The following is a 24,215-nucleotide window of genomic DNA, read 5'->3' as shown; positions in this document are numbered from 1 at the left end:
TAGAAATACAACTATGCACTGGGCTTTATTCTTACATCAGAGAAGTACTTAATTATGACTATTGTTTGTGAAATAGGACATTTGAACTTGCTGTAATTTTTTTTAATATAATTTAAATTTATCAGGACTCTGAACATTTTTATTGACTCCAGATACCCAAAATTGTCTCTGACTCGTCGACTCCATCTCTGACTCAACAGCCCTGTAAACACATATGGGTGGCATACAGATTGAAAGATACAGCTATACCCTAAAAATGGTAAGCCCTAGAAGCATTTGAAGCTTATTGTGATTGCTAACATTAACATTTGCAGAGTATACAGTTTGAGTAAAATTAATCTTCAAGTACCGGTAAAATAGTATTACTAATGTAAAGGGCAGCGATTACTCCATCAATAAAAACTATCGTCATCAGCTCCTGGGTAAAATGAATAATCCCATAGTCATTGCTTGCCCTTTCTGCAAGCCCTCTGGGAACATAGGTCTGGTCAGCTACAACAAAATAACACTGTATATCACCCACTGACAATGCATTCTTTCAAAATCAATTTTCAAGCATCCCCTTTTTCCAATATTGTGCAGCAAGTCTTAATAATTTCGTGGCATGCTTACTACAACAGAAAGAATACCCTCCCTATATACTGTAAATGGGTTAAGTGAAGTCTTCTTGACACTAAGTATGCTCCTAGCAACCTTACTAAAGAGGGATTTACAACATTTTCCAAAAAGCTAAAGTATGAAAAGCCCTTTACTCCTCCACTATTTGGAAGCTGCAGCAGATTTTAGCCCATTAGCATTAGGAAAAAACATGCTGTCCATGTTGTGTAAATTAGTTCAATTGTTCTTCCTCTTTACTTCTATGCCACTTAAATAGGAAATAGTTTACATTCATGCCTGGCAAATTTAATCTCCTTGGCAGAAGGTGACATCATTATTTTAATCCAAACTTGAAGAGCACAGAAAAAAAAAGCCACAAGCAAAAAGCTTAAGTCCAAAGTATGATTAATCCTTCCTCATACATCTGACTCACAATGAATATAAAAAACAAAAAAAATGTTTTAGATATATGAAGGAAACACAGCGGCCATAAGGCATAAGGTTATTTGCTTTGTCCTTGTGTTTGGGAAATGCAGACCATGTTAATGGTGTGAACAAGCTATGCTACACTGTGTACATCCTACCTTCACATATGCCAACACATTTAGCTTTCTAGAAAACCCAAAACTGAAAAATTTGCCTCCCCATTAGGCATCTGACCCATTTCAATTACCTCTTCATTACACAGGATGCGCTGACCATAAAGATTAAGAGAAACACAAACTATAGTGATTGACTAAACAATAATAAGAGGCTTTGTATTAGGCTATTATATATGTCTAAGAAAGGGTTTAAAACGGACAAACATGTAATGAGATGTTTTATAATATGTTATTTCGATAACAGAAATGTAAAAAGCTGTTGGCACAACATTACTGCCTAATATTTGTTTGCTGTAAGGATCGGCAATAAAATAAATGAGTTAAGTCTCACTTGAAATTTTTCCATTTAAGCAAGACTGCCAAGTTCGGACTTACTTCAGGACTAACAAATCTAAATGCAGTCTGTGGAATGCTGGTATGTCTACCATTTAATTAAGCTGCTGCTACTACTACAGGTGCGAATGTACCAAGTGCAGTAACCTCCCACTTACATAAAGTATACCGCTAGATGCTCTGTAAATTGCTTGCTACTTTTTTAAATCATGTATACAATGTACATTTATTGGCTCACAATTAAGGTACAAATACAGAACAAAGGGACATATTAAAGTCATATGTATTTACACTGTCATAGTAAGGATGGAACCAGTCACCACAATACACAAATTTTTTAAATCAATCAATAGGACTCTACCACTAGAGAAAATAACTTTTAGTTGGAACTGTTTGCCTAGATTCAAAAAATAAGGGACTCCCTGGCTGAAGTTTACAACTACTCACAGTACACACGATGGTTTACCTTCAGTCCAACTCTAAATGCAATTGTTCAGCTTGCACTGGAGCTGTCCTGAGAAGTGGTGCAACAGTGGAAGGAAAGTTAGAAGAATGTAGGGGGAAAATTGTCTTTTTTATGAAAATAGTGTTATACCTAACAATGCTGTAATATAGGTTTTGTAACTTCACTATTTGCGTTAACCTACAGAATTGAAAAAAAATGTTTCTGCTTGAAAAGTAGTTAAAACTTTCTTTTGTTCTGCATCCTGCAATGTAAAATTCTTTGGTCACTGACAAAACCTTAAAATGAACTTACAAACTCCATAACATACAGAACATAAATGGGAAAAAAAGGAAATCAGGCTGCTAAAAATTCAAAAAAGCAATGTTTTGCTAAAAAAAAAAACTATAATAATGGCAAAAACTAGACTTTTAAAAAGTAATGCCAGTCAAACTGCAAATATTAATCTACGCGAACCCAAAATGTAAATATTTTTGGCATAGCTATGTATAAATATTCTGATCAATCTATTTACTGTTAGGGACTGTTTTGCATTTATTCCTACATTTATTTGTGAATAGGCTTCCTGTCCTGGATAGGCTGGCCATGCTATTTATAGAAGCTGTGCACCCATGCTGGCAGGATTAATGGGGTATGCACATTTTTTATTTTAGAGTTTTATACTGCATTTCGCACAAAAGTCTGTAATCCTCCACGTATTCAAAAACATCATCTATTAGTATTGTTTTTGAAGGTTCATTTATAATTAATACTTTGTTAAGCTCTGTGTTTACAGAAGAAGAGCGGTATTGCTGCTGTACAATGTGGATGGTATGAAAATATTTTCAGCGCACCACAGTGAACCAACACTAATCTGGTTCAAAAACAATTACAACAATATAAATGTTAACAAATAACCTAGACCAGATGGCTAACACCCACAGGTTCATGGTTTATGCCTGCAGGTTCCCAAAGTTGAGCTCAGTTATTTGTAAGCCATTGTTTGTAATTCTAGTCTCTTTAATGACTAGCCTGATATCAATGTATTAACATTTTAGAATTAGCAATAAATATTTTTTATATATTTAAAAGGGAATTAAAGCTTGTACTCAGAATCTACTAATCTGTTTTACTTTTTTGTAGGAATATATTTTAAAGTATGATGATGGTCCAAAATTGAGAGTATCTGCTTGAAAATAATTTCAAAACCTATTGCATACATTTTGAAAAACAAGGGGTTTTTAAAAGGAAAGGCAATGTAGCTAGGATCTATACTATATTTAAAGTATTTTAAATGGTTGAGTGTTTTTCTTTCAATATTTCCCTTTACTTAACACTTATTTATTTACTTGCAGCCCCCTGTCCTTTACCCCCCTACATAACCTTTTACATAGCTACTAGGAAAGAGGCAAGGGGTAATACTATAGAGTCACACTGAAGTGACAGCTCTAAAAATGATATGGAGCCACTAACCACATGGGGTTTTTTAATGCCTACACATGAAAGACTTTTATGTAATTTGTTATTTTTTATGTTAAATGTGCATTAAATCTTTTGGAAGATTTTGAAAATTAATTGTTGAAATTTATAGTCTGGCAACATGACCACCTTAAGACCACACAAAAGACAAGTAGGCGAGGGGGCGTGGCCTGATGGCGGCGGAGTAGGAAGCAAATCTCCTCAGCTCCGGATATTGCCTGGGGGATTCCAGCTTGTGTCAGCGCTGCGGCGCCTTATCATTCCTGCTTTATGGGTCCTAAAGTGAAGGGGGCACAGAAGGGGCGTGCCGGAGGGGGTGATTCTTCCTCTGGGGGCATCCCCAGATTCTTCTCCGCGGGAGGCCGCGGTGATCGAGACAAGGCCCCAAAGCCAGGGGCTAGATTTTCGGCTTCATCCGACGGGCAGGCGCCCTCACCGCGATCCGCACAACTGTGGGCTGGATCACAACAGGAATTAACTGCACAGCGATTAGAAGCCTCCACCACACCACCACCAGAGGTACCATTAGTTTCTCCCACCCATAGCCCATGTTCCCATCCATCTTTGGAAGCCTCCTTAAGCCATAGCCCTGCAAATGTGGTCTCTGAGGAGGAGTGGGACTGGAAGGCCCACCTCAGAGCCTTACCCACCAGGCAACATTTGGATTATAGTATAGGGCACTTGGAAGCGAGCTGCAAGGCAGAATTTCACACCATGCGTCAGTCCATCAAACAAGTTATTAGTACCGCCACAGCCCTACAAAACCACTGTGCTGAACTTTCTTCACAAGTAGTGTCCCATGCGGGTACTTTGGAACACCACGAAGCGCAAATTAATATGTTGTATCTATTGCATGATGATGCCGAGAACCGCAATCGGCGGAACAATATACATATACGGGGTTTACCTGAAACTATACCGAATTCAGAATTATCCACGGCGGCATATTCTATCTTTGCTAAACTCCTTGCTGTTCCATCCGATGTTGATATAGAGATAGATCGGATACATAGAACCCTGGGCCCACGCAGCACAAATCCGCAACGCCCTAGAGATGTTATATGTCGGATCCACTTCTTCAGAACCAGGGAAGATATCATGAAAAAGGCCAGAGAATCTACAAATATTGAATACTCTGGGGCACAAATACAACTGCTGCCTGACCTCTCAAAACATACTCTAGACCTTCGTAGGGCTCTTAAACCACTTCTCACAGTCCTTCGTGAACAGAACATCCCCTATAGATGGGGATTTCCCTTCCATCTCATTATCAGATCGGGAGGAAGAACCCTAGTTCTCCGTGAGCCATCCGACCTGCCTCACACTGTGCGAGATTTACGCCTTCCTGACATCATATTACCTGAAAGGCCCACAGCAACTTCACTCCTCAACAGCAAACCAGCGTCATCGCAAGCCCCTCCGCGACAGCTGCCTGATAGATCTCCAAGCACCTCCACGGGTCATCTTTCCCCCCTTCCTCCTCCAACAACTTAGCCTGTTAAATCGGCACCAACGACAGTGTATGTTGGCCCCCAGGCCACTTCAAGCAAAACTTCTGGATCTACTATCTACCATCTTTTTGTCTACGCTTCTTGGGCTACCAAGTACCATCAGACTATCACTGACCTCAACTTGGACTACCTCCTGCCGTGTTTGACCGAGTGATCGACCTAATTTTGAGAGGAGATTCTTGGTTCTTGTCTCTCAGCCGCTTAGTCGATTGGACTGCCCAACCTTAATAGGAGCCTTTATGTTCCTGCGTATGAAGTGTCTTATTTGCTTTGGGACTTTTCATTTACCGGTAGCTATGTTCATTTTTCTCCTTTTTTTAGCAATACTGAATGTCCTCTAGATTTTTTTCTATTTTGGTTGATATGTATGTGGGCTACTAGTGGGAATCCAAGCTATGGTGTTTTTCCTGCTCGGTCCGGCCTATCCTGATATCTGGGATTTTTTTCTCTGAATTCCTTAGCCTAATTTGGTAGGAGTTTGGTGAATTGCTTATTATATGTCCTCTATGTTATGTTATGTGATTTTGCTGCTGTGCTTCTATGATTGTTTAGTATATTAGATGAATGCTAAGAGTTTGCTCTTACTTTCTATATTATTTCTGGTTTTGCGGGTTCCCCCAGGCGGGAATCATATGTTTGTTTTTGAATGCTTGTTTGCCTTCCCCCGCCGTGTGCAGACACTTCCCCACCTAGGCCTGCTGCCCTCTTGGGCGGTGATTTGGGACCTTTGGGGTCCCACTTTAGTTTTTTCACCCCGCTGTCGAGGTTTTAGCCGGCCTCACCCGTCTGGTGCCCTTTCCTGTACCCCTTTCCTGTAATGTCCTCGGCACGTACTCAAGCATATGTTTTGAATATCCGTACCCTTAATGCGAAGGGTCTAAATAGCCCGAACAAACGCTCTTAATTGTTATATGCTCAACATAAAGCAAGAGTGAATATCCTACTCTTACAGGAGACCCATTTTCACTCAACTAGACTTCCCTCTCTCCGCAATCGCTATTATCCCCTGTGGTATCATAGCTCCAATCCTGAATCTAGAACTAAGGGAGTTTCTATAGCTTTTCATAAATCGTTGCCAGTACAGACACTAGATTCCCGCTCTGATTCTCAGGGCAGGTATTTGTTTCTAAAAATTTATCTCTGGGATAAGAAATTTACATTGGCCTCCTTTTATGCTCCCAATCAACAACCCACAATGGCCCTATCTCAATATTTGGAGATACTGAAAGGGTTTGCCGAGGGGTTTTTTTTATTGTCGGTGGGGACTTTAATTGTGCTTTGGATCCCCGCATTGACACTTCATCAGGGAAAACTCCGATCTCGTACTCCAAATTAAACTCCCTTCGTTCTAAATTGCACGATCTTAGAAAAATGGATATGTGGCACATTCTGCACCCCACTACCAAAGACTATACCTTTTTCTCCCACCCGCACAACATGAATTCTCGCATAGACTATATCCTGGCAAGCCATTCTATACTTGATTGGTGTCCTATTGCTTCTATAGAGTCATGCCCTTGGTCCGACCACTCTTCAGTGTCCCTCTCACCTCAGATTCCCCATTTGGGCCATAGAGAATGGACATGGAGATGCAACGACTCTTTGTTTAAAGACTCTCTCTGCGCAAAAGCGGTTCTCGATGCGATACCCAATTTTATTGGAGATCACGCCTCAGACCCCACTCCCCTTCCTATGCAGTGGGAGGCTATGAAAGCGGTTGTTCGAGGGGTTCTAATATAACAAGGCACTAGGCTTAAAAAGATCAGATCACAGGATATAGCTTGTACATCCGATAGAATCCGCTCCTTGGAACGCCTGCATAAACAAAACAGGGCCCCTGGTGTATTTTTAGAATTGACTGCTGATAGAACCGATCTTTTGAAACTGTATGATTTGGCTCACCAGCTCCACAGGGATCGTTTCCGTAAATTTATCTACCAATATGGGGATAAATGTGGCAGACTGCTGGCGAGGGGTCTTCACCCGCGCACATCCACCACATATATTCCGTCCATGCATACTCCTGATGGCAGGTTGACATCTATCCCCAATGAGATTCTGCAAACCTTTCATAAATAATATGCGGAGCTTTATCAAATACGCCCTGTTCCTGCTACTCCTTCCTCTTTACAGGAATATTTAACTAAAACAGCCCTCCCAACATTAGAATCTGAGGTGATTTCACAATTGGAATCCCCATTTAGGGAGGAGGAGGTCTCTGCTGCCTTGCAGGCCACACCGACCGGAAAAAGTCCTGGTCCTGATGGCTTTACTCCACGGTTTTATAAGATACATGCTCTTAATCTTGTCCCTTTCATGACTAAAGTGTTCTCTTCTGTTTCTGCTGATACATCGTTTCCATCACAAAGTTTAGAAGGGCATATTACAGTTCTTCCCAAGCCTGGCAAAGACCATACGTTTGCTCTAATTATAGACCTATATCATTGATTAACGTGGACGCAAAAATTTTTTCTAAGTTGATTGCCAACAGGTTGTCTCCACATATGCCCTCATTGATCCATAAGGATCAAACAGGGTTTATCTATGGAAGGAAAGCCAGGGATAATACTATTAAGACTCTCTTGCTAACTCAATTTGCTAAATCTTCAGGCACCCCAGTGTGCTTACTGTCAATAGACGCTGAAAAAGCCTTTGACAGGGTTAGTTGGCACTTTATGTATTCAGCGTTACGTCAGGTGGGCCTGGGTCCCTGCATGGTCTCTAGAATCGCAGCATTGTACTCTTCACCCAGAGTCCGGGTGCGGGTTAATGGCACTCCCTCTGATTCTTTTCAAATCAAGAATGACATGAGGCAGGGGTGTCCTGTCTCCCCTTTACTCTATGCCCTAATTTTGGAACATTTGGCACTGGCCTTGCGCCACAATCCAGATGTAAAAGGGATCCAGGTGGGTGATACACAATATAAAATTTCTTTATACGCAGATGACCTCCTGATGTACATATCATCCCCTCATGTCACGATACCTTCCATCCTGAGGGAACTTGATGAATTTGGTATACATAGTAACTTCAGGTCAACTATTCCAAATCTTAATGTTACCTTAGACTCTAATCAAATGTCAGTTATGCGTGCTAATGTGCCTTTCCGGATTTGTTCTGATGCCATTAAGTATTTGGGTATAATGGTTCCATCGGATCCCTCCAAATTGTTCTCAATTATTCCTCAATGTTCAGTAAACTTCAATCTGACCTTCAGAAATACTACTCTCTGCCTCTCTCCTGGTTCACCCGTATAAACACTCTTAAGATGGATATAATTCCCAGACTGTTATATCTTTTTCAGTCGGTTCCTATATTCTTGCCAACTGCATATCTTTGTAAAATACATGGTATTTTTAAAATTTATATGGCAACGGAAGCACCCTAGGCTGGCATTTAGTACCGTCCAAGGCCAAAAATAGAGAAGGTGCAGGGGCCCCCGGATGTTATTTCCTTTAGGGCGTCAGTTTTAGTGCGTTTGATAGATGGTTTCACAACAGGGAGTTTAAGGAATGGGTACGGCTGGAAGATTGTTTATCTCCGGTTAGTCTCCAATCCCTGCCATGGGTGGACCGGTGGTTGATACTGCTGGCCCATCCTCTACCTCCACTTACATTGGATTTACTACACAATTGGGAGATCCTCCTCACAGCGGGCAAATTGTCGATGAAACAAGGACCCATGACACCGCTATTTGATAATCCAGAGTTCCCCCCGGCAATGCGAACATCTTGGTACGCCTCTGACAGCCGTCATCTTCGGAGTATTTTATATAATGGACGGGTTCCCCCACTGGCCTCCCTGGATCTTCCAAACAGAAGCAAGTTGCTATTTTGGCTTTCATATAGGCAAATGACGTCATTTGTAGCTTCATTTTCTTATTTATCCTTCCTATATAGAAGTTTGACGGAATTTGAACAGTTGGATAGCTCGCCTGACCGCCCCTCTCATGTTGTGTTCAGGTTGTACGAGCTAATAACGCAGAACTCTGAGCCCTCTGCACCAGTATACACTAGATATTGGGAGAGGGAACTGCCTGGTCTCATAACTGCAGATGATTGGGAAAAATCATTTATCCTAACGCATAAGTTGGCCTTAACCTGTAAAGCTCAGGAGGTTAATTACAAAATTTTATCCAGGTGGTATTATTGCCCTGTGGACCTGCATAGAATCTCCCCTACACACTCTGATCGTTGCTGGCGTTGCCACTTACAAAAGGGGACAATGCTTCATATATGGTGGGAGTGTCCCCTTATAGCTCGATTTTGGGACACAAATATTCAGATATTTAATGACAGCACTGGGTCCACCATAACCAATACTCCCAAAATAGCTCTTTTATCCATGGTTCCGGGTTCGCTCAAAACTATCAAAGGTGGGGTTCTACGTCATTTTCTTACGGCAGCAAGGGCCACTATCCCGAGATTGTGGAAGCAATCTGCTGCTCCTTCTATAGCTAATTGGGTCTCCAAACTTGAAAAAAATTGTCATATGGAGATGTTGGTTGCGGAGAGTGATGACAGATTGGAACAATTTAAGATTACCTGGTCCATTTGGGATTGGTTTAAAGAATCCCCCAGGTTTCATACATATTTTATTTAGTGTCCAGGCTCACCAGATGGAATACAACCCGGTACTGAGGGTTATTATGTATCTCTTCTATTCTTGTATCGAGTGATATTCCCCATCCCCCCCTTCTCCCCTGGACTGTTTTAGTATATGTGTTTGTTTTTTACTTTGTTTTTATTTTATTTGTTGTCTCAGAACATTGGTTTCCATCCTGTGCCATATGCTTCCATTAGCAGATATGTAGCTGTTTTTGTACAGGTTTTATTTTTGTGCTATACGGTCCCTGCAGGACTATTATGTCTTCTGTTAAATTCTCCTGGGTATATGCAGCTTCCTGGGTATATACTTTTGTTAATCCGAAGCCGACACTGTTATGCTCGATATGATGTATGCGTTGTAGGTCTGATTTTTTTGTTCTGTTTATCTGTTATTTTTCTCTGAAAACTTAATAAAAAAACTTAATAAAACTGATTGAAACAAAAGAAGTAGGCACATTCTGCACCTGGTAAAAAAGTTCCAACCTCCAACCACAATGGAACAAATCTATTCTGTAAGAGCTAATAAAATTTGAAATAGTCTTTCTTGGGAGCGGATTCTAGCCAATTGCCTAAAGAATACTTTACTTATAGATGTATCTCTAAAATAGAAATAATATTGGCTACTAATATTTACAGGAAAAACCATTGCATTATAGGGATCCATTGAACCTTTAGGGGGGAGGTCAAAAACTAGAATACTCTATATGAGGTTTTTTTTGCCTTACCGAAATCAACTCCACGTTTGGGGTTCCGAGAATGAATTGGGTTTTGTGTTTTGATGCACAAGTGCTCTAACAGATCATCCCCACTGCATACATAGTATTGTTACTATCGTTGGTTACTTCATCGCTTACACATCACTTACACCTGTTTGTTTACTATACTGTTGTGTATATTGTCAATACCATAATTATTCTTGCTTCTTTACAAAAGTGTGAGCAATGGAGAATACAGATTTTCACCTTTCATTACCTAAAGGTATTTTGAATTGTAATCAGCCCTAGCAGTGAACTTTCTTTTGGTATCCATGGTTACAAGAAGACAAGAGTAATGGCTGATGCTGTGGCATGTCTCGGGGGTCTTAGTCTTACCACATGGCCATCCAGGGCACAAGAAACCTGTATGTGGGTGATGTGTTAAAGACAACAAAACTTTGTCATAGCTGAAAAAATATAGGGGAAACAGCACATGCTCTGAAAATGAACACTGCAAAATTCACTTTTGTCACAATATGCCATTTCTAAATCCCTGAAATATCAATAAAGTCTGGGGTGTTTTCATTCTTTTGCAAATGTCTGGTAATATTTCACTGAATTCCCCATTCCCTTGAGGATTGTGTGATCCAGTTATTATGCAAATGCATGCCCCATTTTCCAGTACCCTGCTAAGATAATGCTAAGCAATGGATCTGATCAGGTAAAAAGAAAAGTGTCCATATTAGAAATCACATTTTTCTAGTGACTGACAAAATCTAAACAGACATGAGACTTCTCAGTTTTTACTTAATTTCCTTATACATTTTGCACAAATTTGGCTGGACCGACAGTCAAAATTACAGCAACAGGTGATTTAGTTTTGTTATTTGCCTACAATTTACATCATAATAATAGCACTATTTTGCAATTTGACTGATCTAGTGTTTGTTTCTTTTTCTTGCAAAGTCACAACAAGCAATACAACTTGTGTCATATGCAAAATTTTACCAGTTACTAAAAATTATTTTGTCAATTATTTGTCTTTTATTCTGTAATTTGTATTTGTTTGGCATGCAGGGTTTTCATCTGTTGACGTTTGCTGGATCATCCAGGTTCTCCCATGATAGTCTATCATCTCCAGTCTTAGTAAGCTGTAATAAATTAGTCTCAATGTCTGACATAAACCGAATCGAAAAACAAAGAAAGGGCTTCCTCTTGTCGGTAACGAATTCCCTCAAAATTGTAGTAAAAAAACCAATGCCTAGGCACATTATATGCCTGGAACTCACAGAATGATTTTTCATTTAATAAATTTTAGGTTACTGCTACTGTTTCTTAAGAAATGTCGGTAGTTTTCTTTGCAGCCCTTTAAAGTTATACAGGCATGTGTAAACACAAAGTCTTTTTAGCAGAAGAATGTTGTCTTTCAGTACCAAGGGGGAGTTCACAAGTTCACAAAATTTGTAATGAATGAAGACGTATTTTATTAAATAGTATTTATACAGCACCATCATATTACACAGCGCTGTATAAAGTCGATAGTCATGTCACTAACTGTCCCTAAAAGGAGCATACAATCTAACGTCCCTACCATAGTCATACGTCATTAATTTAGTCTTACTGCTTTTTGGGATGTGGGAGGAAACCGGAGTACCCGGAGGAAACCCACGCAGATACGGGTAGAACCTGCAAACCCCATGCAGAGAGCATCCTGACCAAGATTCAAACCTGGGACCTAGCGCTGCAAAGGCCAGAGTGCTAACCCCTAAACCACCATGTTGTCCATACTACAAACTGTTGTCTGTAAATAGTTAGGAAATGTGTACTATAACTCTGGATGGAAGATTTTATTTTGTTTTACATATTAAGTACTACCTGCTCATACAGTAAAAAAAATGTTTAGATTTTTATTAGTTTTGTTCTCCCTAGAATAGTTGAATAGGTCACAGAAAAAAAACGAAATCACCACAAAATGTTTACAAAAGCTCTATCTTTACTAATTCTGTTGTGCACAAAAACGCAAATACATTTTTAATTCCTCCATTCTATATAAAAGACCAGACTGTTGAGTCAATAAGTACCAAATACATCTAACCAAAAAAATGCACTTAAAACTGTAAATAGGCGACACATTAGAAACATTTATAGCTTATTACTTTTAACATTTATATTAACGTTTAACCTAAATGATGGCCCTAAAATTATTTTGCTGGCTTTAGAGTGCATGTTGACATCTAACATCCCTTGAACAATAGGCCTTTATGTACATGCATGCATCTGAATTGAATGTATGTAAACAAATGTGTATTTTTATTTATTTTTTTGCTTTTACTTATTTTAAAAAATATATATTTAATGACCACATTAATTGAAGTTATGTTATACAAAATACAGTTTCAATATCAAATAGAAAAAAGTGAAAACAGCATATTTGTGAAGCTAAATTTCACTCAGTCTACATGCAGAAGCATTTAAGTATGTGGTTTTTAGTACTAACTGCTAGAGGCATACAAAAGGTCCCACAGAGAATATTATTCATTATTCCTTGTCAGACCTAGTGTGAAAGTCCTGTGTGCATTAGCTAACCATATGTCATGTTAGTGGTAAAGATGTGTGCATTAATGTCAAGCAGTGGAAATCACTATTGTTTGTACACACTATCAACAAAGAAAAACTGCATCTTCATTTTAAAAATTATTATTAGTATTATAAACAGGATTTATATAGCGCCAACATATTACGCAGCACTGTACATTAAATAGGGGTTGCAAATGACAGACAGATACAGACAGTGAGAAAAAAAGAGAGGGAGAGGACCCTGCCCATTAGAGCTAAATACCAAATAAAGGTAAATAATACCTAAAAGTTAAAACAAGCTGCATTGTAATATTTATGAATAAACAACTACAACAACAAGCCTACTACAAAAACACTGGGCCATTCAAATCATTATAAAATAATATCTACCTGCTTGCTTTGACACACTGTAACCAACTGTATACAGCTAACATTTGCCTCCCATGCAAAATATTATTGGTCTATATTTTAATGAAAATGCCTCTGGCTGTAAAAAGACTAGAATATATTGCCCGGATTTCATCACGTTTTTTTTATCAAGCTGAATGGCTACTGGTACGTAAAGTTGATTGTGTCAGACATCTATTTACATACATCTTAGTGAAGCATAATGGGGAAATGTAATGGAAATCACTGCTTCACGAAGAGAATGGCCCATCCTTTGAGGCATTCAGTTGTAGCAGGGTCACAAGGAATGCATTATTAGCATTCATATGACAATAAATGCTGTAGTTAAACTAGGGAGATTGTATCCACTACTGTTCTGTGTAACTAACACAACTTTTCAAACAAACCAATCTCTTGCTGTTTCAAAGCTTGCTAATATACATGATGAGTAACAATTTCAATTTCTTTTTCAGAGCTGTTTAGTTAGGTGTAATGATGCATTTGAAGCAGGCAGATAATGGTACTTTTGGGCTGACCAAGGATTTGCTCACTCATATTGAGCAAAAATAAACACACTGAACTGTATTAAACCACCCACACCTATTGCCCTGTTTTGAATATTAGAATTCTAGGAAGGTAAACTTCAAGCATAAGGCAAATATTTATGGAATGGGTGATGGATTTTTACATAACACCAATTCAACACCATAAAGCGCAAAAGTAGTGTTTTCTTGTGTTTAATTTTTTAAATACGAAAATTATTGGAAAATTAGTGCTAACTTTTATTACCGCTTTGCATTTTGGGAGTACAACAGACAGGTTTGAATGTCAATCAGTTACCAATGAAGTCAAAATGCATGGACTACAGTGTCCTAAATCACTTTTGGGTATGCATCCTAAAAATAAGCTATATTAAGCTATTACCTGCTGTTAAACACAACTCAGATTTTGTAGACTAGCTTTCTGTACAGTCCAGTGTGTGACTGATTGAACAATGCCTCTGGCTAGCACACCACAACATCACACAAAGAGATCAATACCCTTACTGGACAAATTATGCTAGGCTGCAACACGGGCAAGGCAAAGAAAGGCAACAAAACACAATACTACTTACACTAATATGTTGTGTACTTCTGTGGTATTCATAAACATGAAAAAGAAGAGAAGGTATCCTCTAGTTTGAGAAGTTGAAGTGAATAGTACAGCTTTAGGACATCTGTGGAACCCACTGCACTAATCCCACACAGGCTGGGCAGAGGACACTGCTGCACAATTTACATGTCAAAGGAAGGCTTTCCCATGGTCCTATTGTGTGCATAGATGGTTTCCTAAGCAGCAGCCTTGTAGTAGACAGAGCAGCTAGCATTCCCAAATAACAAACCATTTCATTTTAGGGAAAAATAATATACAATATGTCATAACAGGGTACTTCCAGAGAAGGAGATAACCAATAATTAAGAAGAAAAATTATGTCATTAAAATCATGTCATGCAGAAGCAAAAAAAAATCCAACCATGGCCCAGATAAGCAATCTTTTTTTTTTCAATAAATCAGATCCTAAAAGCCTACTTGAGTCTGATGTCCTTTTGTTTCTTTAAAATTATGTTTTTTCAAACTTTAAAAGCAGTCACACACTGGCATCAGACAGAATTTACAAAGTTATTTTGCTGGAAACCAAGGGCATTGCTGCTTTTTCCAGGGTCTCTCTGATATCTAGTTCTAAAAAACAGGCTACCAATTAACTAAAAACTGGTCAGCCCTGATGTCTCTAATACATCCCAGTGACAGGTGGCAATTTATTTTAAGCCTTGCTGAGTTTCAAATTCTAAAAAAAAAACATATTAGGGTTAATTTAAAAGCTACCACACACATATTTTAATACAAAATGTGATAGTTAATTTTTGTTTTAGTCCAATGAAATTTGAAAATGAGTCACATGGCTGAAAATAGAGCACCTTATTGGCTGCTGGTATAAATTTGTGATTCAAGACTATCCAAGTAGGAGAAAACATTAACCATGGTAACCAATGACCAACTGCTTGAAGTAGGTAATGTGAAAGCCATGTGTTACTGCACTTTATTAATTTTGGTGTGTTATGAATTATTCTAAAAGGTATTTTTACCTTGAGTAAATGAAATGTAAAACTGTGCATTGCTAATTTATTACACATCTTCTAATGGCAAGAAAAAGGAATTGCAATGATTGCAGAGTTAATTGGAGTTGGCTCTGTGCCATTCCACTTGCAGATCACCTAAAACTATGTGGTTGTGTACTGTGGTTGTGGAACTGTGTGCAATAGTTCCAGAACAATATTTCAGTCTAATCCTACTGTTGTTTAGTATATGTTCTTATAGTGTTTTTGTTTTTTTTTGCATGGCCACTACTTGCTAGCCTAGTGCCTAAATGTTTTTGTTGTCCATAATGTGCAATGTTTATCATATTCATATTTAATAATAAACAATAAAAACACACAGTAACTTCTATAACCTTTTACAGAAATAGTAATCAAAATCCAGATTTTACCAGTACAGAAATTCCAATTCTTTCTGCTATGTTATTAGAGACGCTTAATCACAACTAGGATGTTATTGAAAAGTGATATACTGTGAAAGGTTACAAAAATATAGGCAATAAAGCAATGTGACATAATGGCATTTTATAAATATTACAGTGGATGAGGAAATGAAAGGAAAGAATGATACAGGACGGCTGAAAGGCACTCCAAGCAGGGCCAGATTTGGAATAGTAAACAATAATGGAAATAATATCATATGCATTGTCTGTAAGTAATAATGTCACAATAAGGTCTTAACAGTATTTGTTCTATATAACATTGTTCCTCATAACTGGTACTTGTCCCCCTTCTGTGGTTAGTTTATACTTATACTAAAGGCAGCATATTTTCTTCTTAAACATCCCTGTCAGAATGTAATTGACTACACTGGGGACACCATTTTAGTCCATTCAGCTGCTACACAGGTTAAACTTTTACATGCTTTTCTGGTCTTTGTTTAGATGGTAAGATTTATAGCTGGCTGGCTGTGTGCTTCAGCTGCTTCCCTGGAACCAGCATCTTTCTGCCAGGAATGTTTTTCACAATACAGCTGCACAGTAACTCTAAAGATCTAGAAGCCTGTGAAGTAGTAGTTTGGAAAATTAATAGCAATGTCAACTCTACCTGGCATATTTAACAGATGATCACAGGTGATTATTTAGTGAAAGGAACATGGTAATATTAATAGAAGATCCAGAAATATGAGAAGCTATTGATATGCCAATCTCAACTTTATTTATAAAATTGCACTTGGGCCTGACTTTTTACACATGCTGACCGGATCACAGGACCAATAAGTAAGCTTTCATGAAAGGTGGTGGAGCAAAGCCAATTATGAGAAAATTGATATTTGAACATCATTTCCCATCTATAAATATTTATATATATATTTATCTTATTTTTTTAATATGCAGCTTTCGGTAAAAATCGTCTCAGCTTTTACATTTTTCTGAAGCCAGTTCTGAAGCCAGTTCAGATATCCAAACAATAATTGAGTCTGCAGAGGAATAGTTGGTAGTGATCATCTACATCAAAATATTTACATAATGTTTTAAGAGTTCACCTACATTAAAATATTTACTATTGGCTCATCACATCATAGCATTCCAGTAAAATGTCTTGTTTTCCCCATTCTAAATCAATATTCACTTTGGTGCCATGTATAGAAGACCAAAACCATACAAAGATACAATATGAAATTTGTCACACACAATAGTTGACAGCTACTCCTGGTTTCTAGGAATATGCCAGGTTTTGCAAGTTTTCCTTGACTATGTCCCTATGTCCCTGGCTTTGATAAAGTAACTACATGTAAACATAATCTCTTTACTTGGCCCTGTAAAAGGAATCATACATCACAGAAATCATTGGTTTGTAAAAGGAAAATATGAAATGCAGATCTGGAACATGCATATTTTAAACTATTGCACATCTCAAATACTGCATCAAGTCTGTGGAGAAATTCAAAACTGAGCTTGAAAAGTAATGCAATGGCTACATTAATTAGAAGAAAGCAGCAAATCCCATGTGACACTGAAATACACAGCAAGATAAGCCTGTGGGTACAGACATTAACTTGATTTTATCTGCTGCATCAGCAAGGAACTTATTAAAAAGAAACACACCTGACCAGTACACCTAGCTACAGGATAGTATTATACAATAGCCCTCAAGCTCACAACATGAATAAAATAGTATTGTGTTAAAGGATAAAAACCTACCAAGTCAACTAACACTTTTCTGCATCACCTCTTTTTTTCACTGAATTCTCCATCGACTTTTTCAAACTGTGAATTTATTAAAACACATAAGGTGTGTTATATATTGTCTATGTATTGGTACTGAGCTTTTCTACATCTCTCTGATCCATTTTGACCTTCTCATGTCGTTGGTGTCATGCACGGAGAGACAGGACTAGAGGGGGGCCCTGCGGCTTGTATGGAGGTGGTGTGAGCCCTAAGAAGGGCCAAGGCGCAGAGTCAAAGCCGTAACCAGGTTTTCTCCAGAGCCTCTGATGGTCAGGGTGATGCGCTGCTGGTTACGGCCAGGTTGCAGTCCTTGGGCACACCAAGGGGGGCAAAAGCACGGTGCAAAATCACAAGGCAGGCATATAGTCGAAGAAAGCCGGGGTCGAAACAGGCAGCAAACAAGAGAAGTCATGTTACGCCCCAGGGGTCAATTGCCAGGGATCCAGGAGACAGACACTAGTGACACAGGTGCCACTGCGGGCACAGGGAACCCAGGAGACACTGAAAGCAAAAGGAGGCACAGGAGACTCAGGGATATCCACAGACTGACAGGAACACTTGAACAGCACAGGGAAGATGACTGGGAACCAACAGACTAGACAATGAGGGGTTAACACAGGAGCTGGACAGAGGAAACACTGAATTAAGCCACAGGTGAACAGTAACCAGCTCACAGAACAAGGAACTTAAGACATGTTGCACGAACACTGAGTGCAGTCTGTGAGCTAACTAAATCACCAGGGCTGATCAAGAGGCTATTCTCTGATTGGGCAGTGTCGCGCCCAGCGGCAGAATTGCCCGCATGTGCAGGAGAGAGACGCCTGTGTTTTAGTGAGGAACAGGTAAGTGTGACATTACCCCCCTTTTAGGGGGCCTCCCCACCCGCGGGGGTCAGGGTTTAAGGAGAAAACGAAGATGAAACTTCTTGGCAAGAAGAGGTGCAGACACATCTGTAGCTGGAACCCATGATCCCTCCTCAGGACCAAAACCTTTCCAATCAACTAGGTACATTAGCATTTTACGAAAAAACTTGGAATCCGGAATTTGATGGACTTCATATTTCTGAGAATAATCGGGTGCAAAAGTAGCTAGCAGACGAGAAAAGCGGTTCAGGACCAAACGGCTTAAGCAGAGACACATGAAAGGCATTGGGCAGCTTAAGAGGTTGAGGGAAGATCCAACTTGTAGCAAACTGGGTTAACCTTGGCGGAAATGGCAGAAGGTCCGATGAACCGTGGAGCAAACTTCAGGGAAGGCACCTTGCAACAAATGTTCCTTGTGGAGAGCGAGACTTAATCTCCAAGTTGGAGAAAAGGCACCTTACGGCGACATCGATCAGCAGGTATTTCGGCAGAGCAGGGTATAGGGGATGGAAGGCGAGAATGTTTGCCATAGACAATTTAGAAAGGTGATTCCTTGGTGCTGGTGCTGATATGGTTCTTGTGGCCGAACTCTGCCCATGGTAGCAGTGCTACCCAGTCATCATGGTGGACAGAGACAAGGGCTCGGAGATATTGCTCCAGGGCTTAACTCTTTTTTTCTGGCCATTAGTCTGCGGGTAATAAGCTGAGGAGTAGTTCGCAGAGATGTCCATGGATCTGCAAAAGCCTATCCAAAAGCGAGAGGTAAATTGAACCCCACGTTCAGATACTATATCCGTGGACATACCGTGAAGCCTAAAAATTTCACAAATGAAGACTGGCACCAACGCAGCTGCAAATGGTAAAGCTGGAAGTGGTACAAAAAGGGCCATTTTGGAAAAACGATCCACAACCACCCAAATGAACGGCCATTGAAGGGTGGAAGATCTGTAATAAAATCCATGAACAGATGACACCAAGGCTCCTTAGGAATGGGCAGAGGAAGAAGCAGTCCTGCTGGGGCCCAAGTAGACGACTTCGTTTGAGCACATACAGCACAGGCCTTGACATAGACCGTCACATCCTTACGAAGGTTGGGCCACCAGTACAGATGAGAGAGAAGGGTGAAAGTTCTGTGAACACCCGGGTGGCCACCAGTTTAAAGTCATGTGCCCAATGTAATATTTTGGTGTGGAGTTGAGGAGGCACCAAGGTTTTTACCTGGAGGAATAGCAGATTCCTGAACAGAGGTCAAGGTAAGGATATGGGCTGGTGGGATAATAAAACTCTGGCTCAGCAGTGGTTTCTGAATCCTGCGGATCGAAGGAGCAGGAGAGAGCGTCAGCTCGGGAGGTAGCAGAACCAGATTTAAAGGTAATTATAAAATCAAAACAGGAGAAAAACAGGATGAGGCAATGAGCAGACCATAGGTATAGGAGATTTTTGTGATCTGTGAAGATAGTGACCTTGTGAGGGTAACCCTCTAAAAGTGCCATTTCTCTAGGGCTAGCTTGAAGGCAAGGAGCTCCCTGTCTCCTATGAAGTAATTATTTTCCGCTGGGGAGAATTTCCTGGAAAAAAATGTACATGGGTATCAAGCTTGGATGAGTGTCTGGTAGAGAACAGCCCCCACTCCAACAGATGAGGCATCAACCTTTAATGGAGAAAGGTTTGTAGACATCTGGCCTAACCACAGCTGGGGCAGAAAGAAAGGCTCACATTAAGGCATGAAGGGCTGCAATAGCCTCAGAAGGCCAACTCTTGGGGTCAGCATGTTTCCGGGTGAGTGCAGTGTAGAGTAATTTTGGATCAATTGCCGGTAATAATTGATGAACCCCAGGAAACACTGAGTAGCCTTAAGGCCGCAGGGAAATGGCCAGTTGAGATGGCCGAAACCTTCTCGGGATCCATGGAGAGACCCTCCTTGAAAACAATGTAGCCCAGGAAGGGCACCTGTGGGCATTCAAACAGGCACTTCTTTGCCTTAGCATACAGTTGATTGTCTCTGAGCCATTGTAAAACCAAACGGACATGCTGTCTTTGGGTGTCAGGAGAGAAGATCAAGATTTCGTCCAGATAAACAACAACGCATATGTACAACAGGTCACGAAAAACATAATTGACAAAGTGCTGGAAGACAGCCGGGGCATTACGGGGACCGAAGGGCATCACTAGATATTCATATTGCCCATCTCTGGTGTTAAATGCTATCTTCCATTCGTCCCCCTCCCCGACCTGGATAAGGTTGTAGGTGCCTCAGAGGTTATCGTGACAAGAAGACTTTCCTTGAGCGAGATCTTTCCTGGAAACGAATATCGATCTGGGTGGCCAGGGAGATCAGGTCATCCAAAGTAGCCAGTCATACTTTCTCCAACATACATCTAGAATGGAAAATGGGTCTGGATATTATACCCAGACACTACCTGGAGTTTTTTACTGCAAAATATTATGTTTGATACTTTTTTTTCCAATAAGTAAAACCTACATTTTCCAAATGTCACAAAGAAAATGTTTTTGACCCTCCCCTACCGCAGCAGTATGTAGCTATGGTCAAGTTCTATGATTGGACAAAATCTTCCAACAATATAGAAAAAGCACAAGGGATGCTGAGTTAAGAGAAAACTAAAAAGGCCATTAACCAAATAAAACCTTTCTGTTGGTGACAGCTAAAAGTAGATACCACAATGTATTCCCTGAATGGGACAAAACCTTGTTTCCCAGAGCGTTTTTTATTAACATAACCAGTTAACCAGTTAATAATCCCCCCCCCCCTCCCCCGGTCTAAGATTTCCATTCCTTCTTTGACTTAAACAAGTGCTTTAGTATTTACAGACCCTACTCTGAATAAAATCTGAGAATGGGAGAGCATCTGTACTCTGGCACACTGCCGTTTAGTAAAATATTGATAATCTCATGCTAATCAGATTATGTGCTAGAACTCATAGAAACTAAAAAGGATTATGTGGCAACACAGCAACAAACAGAAACGAGCCTGCTTTTTTCTAAATATTGGAGTACAATGTATTCCTATTTATTGCACAGCTCTGCATATTATGTTGGTGCTATGTAAATACATTTTATTATTATTATTATTAATATTAAAAAATGTTTATTGTTTTACATAGCAACTAATCAAAATTCCCAATACATTTTTGATTGTACTGAACTGTTAACTTGATTAGTTACTATAGACAGCATTATATCATCAAATGGCCTATAGTATAGCTCATAGAAATCAAACAAGTATACAATTCAGCGCAGTGAGAATAATACCTGTTTGATTGCTATGTTAAACACATATTTGATACTGAAAAATCCAACAATGTAAAGGATGAAGTAAAAATGAATAAGTCTAAAGTAAATGCATTTAATGCCATTTGGCCAGCATGTGAAGATAGAATCGGTACTATACATAACTTGGATTTCATCTCACCCTGTAAAACAATTCAATTAGTGAAAAAGCAGCTTCTGTGCCGTACAGAGAGTGATTCCTTGGGTCCAGCCATGTCCTTTGCTGTCATCTCCTTGTGCTAGTGAAACTGTAGAGTCTTTGTTAAAGAAGCACATGCAGCCACAGGCAGCTAAGATCTAATTTCAAGTTTTCAACTTGAGAAATGAAAAATTGGATATTTTTTACGAGGCAATAAGTGGATTAGGTTTCAGAAAACATATCTGGATTTGCTCATAAGAATGCCGTACTTACATTTAACCCCTTTTGTTTCTGTAAATGTTTCTAAAGCACAATAATTATATATTACAGACTGGGTAAACTAACACTATTCTGATATTCAGAATTATAAACCAAAGCTACTATTCATCACTAGTCATATCATGTGTTTAGAATAAGTGCAACCTGCCAGAACTATTGCTGGCACTTGTGATTAATAATGCAGACAACCAAGCAATGTCTTAACTAAGTTAAAATTACTGCAAACTTCTGCATATAGCACATTAAAGTAGAACTAAAGTTACACTTAAAGTGAACCTAAACTCAGATATTTTACTTTACATAAAATGGTAGGTAGACAACTTTTATGTAAAGTAAAAATTCAAATTCTGTTATTTTTTTTTTTTTTTTTTACGGAGTATTTAAAAAAAAAAAAAACGGGTGCAGCACTGTTTCCTAATTCTCGATCGCCTAGCCATGCGCAGAAGGAGCCTTTTCACGCAAAGAGAATAATTTGCCAATCTCGCATTGAGATTGGCAAGTTTTTTTCCCACCCTACATCACCCGATCTCACCCTTGGGTCATGTGACGTAGGATAAAGAGACGAAGCTGGAGGTGCCAGGAACAGATGCCGGGAATACGCCGGACCTGATGCAAGGCAACCCCGGATGGATCAGACTGCTCTGCGGGATTGAAGGTAAGTGTAATTTTTTTTTTAGGCTGTTTTTAGTTTAGTTCCTCTTTTGGTTAGATAGATAATCAGACAGCCCATTATTGCAGGAAGGGACAGGCGATGTCGCAGGTCAGAAGAAGGAATATATATATATATATATTTTTTTTTTCATTTTTTAAATTTAAAAAATTGTTACACAGGTAGTGTTACAAAAAATTAATCAATTTGGTATTTTTATAACATTCTTTATTTTTTCAAATTTTCAAAACAAACAAAATAAAACATTAGTACAACACAATTCAATTTGTAATTTTATTTGAATCATATGAAAGCAAAATAAGTCACCCGAAAAAGAAATCACACCCTTGTTCAATTCCAACATATCAGGACATATCATCATCTGATTTTTGAAAGGTGCTAAATATATTTTAACCTAAATTCAGGTGCAAAACACACAACAGATTCCACCATGCCATTATATAACAAAAATGAAGCCTCAATGAAAAAGCTATGTTTAAGTACACCCCATGAATTATTAGCTTCTAGAACCACTTAACAGCAGACCAAGTGGTAATAGTTATTGCATGACTTTTAACTAGTTTCTCACATTGGGCCTGATTAATTAAAGCTCTCCAAGGCTGGAGAGGATACACTTTTATTGGTGAAACTAAAGGGATCCAGCAAACCTAGAATGGATTTCTTAAGCAAGCAAATGTTTTAAATCCTGGACCAAATCCATTCCAGGTTTGCTGGATATATTAGGCCTTTTGTTCTGTAGTATTTTGGGCAACTCTTCTTTACAACACTGCTTTCAGTTCATTGAAGTTTGTAGGTATTGGTTTATGCACAGCTCTCCTAAGGTCTGGACACAGCATTTTCATTAGGAGGAGGTATTAACTTTGACAGGGTGATTACAGGGCCTAAATTTCACCTATTCTTTTGTAGATTGTCAGGTGTGGGATCCTTGTCTTATTGTATGACCTTATTTTGACCAAGATTTAGCCATCACACAGATTTATTACCTCTCCACAACCCTGCCAGTTGGTAGGAGGTGTTTGTGCTGATATGCTGTGTTTTCACTAACTGTCACATCTCCACTTTGGGCTTCTCTATCCAAAAGGAGATTGTTCCAGAAGTCTTATGGTTTGTTCAGATGCAACTTTGCAATGTTCTTTTTGAAGAGGAGAGGTTTTCTTCTGGAAAACTTTTCATACAAGTCATAATTGTTTAGTCTCTTTTTCAATTGTACTTGCTAACTGAAGCATGTAGAGTCTAAGATGTAGCTCTTGTTTTCTTCCACACTCTCTGAGCATTGCTGACCGTGGGTTGAATTTGTTGGGATATACACTCCTATTATTTAATAATCTTTCTACTGTAGAATGATGGACTTTTTGTAGAATTATGGAAATTGTTTTGAAATGGCCCTATACCCATTCTCAAATTGATTGGCAGCACAACTGCATCTCAAAGAACATTGGTGAT

The 24,215-nt window shown here is 39.2% G+C and overlaps 1 protein-coding gene across 4 annotated transcripts in view; it reads right to left on the bottom strand.

Annotated features, from left to right (window-relative positions):
* The window catches only part of ANKRD6 (ankyrin repeat domain 6), a 112,681-nt gene that overhangs the window by 75,669 nt on the left and 12,797 nt on the right, over window positions 1-24,215 (bottom strand). Inside the window, exon 1 of one of the 4 annotated variants that reach the window (XM_072408638.1) lies at window positions 14,345-14,424. The exons of the other annotated variants lie outside the window; for them this stretch is intronic. The gene's annotated coding sequence lies outside the window, so the exon portion shown is untranslated. Of the gene's footprint in view, window positions 1-14,344; window positions 14,425-24,215 lie in introns of those variants that run through there. 4 annotated transcript variants of the gene reach the window in all.

This window comes from Pyxicephalus adspersus, chromosome 4, assembly GCF_032062135.1.
Source record: "Pyxicephalus adspersus chromosome 4, UCB_Pads_2.0, whole genome shotgun sequence".
NCBI classification, from domain to species: Eukaryota; Metazoa; Chordata; class Amphibia; order Anura; family Pyxicephalidae; genus Pyxicephalus; species Pyxicephalus adspersus.
Note: the sequence above shows the minus strand (reverse complement) of the source record. Positions and strands in the feature narration are given on the sequence as shown.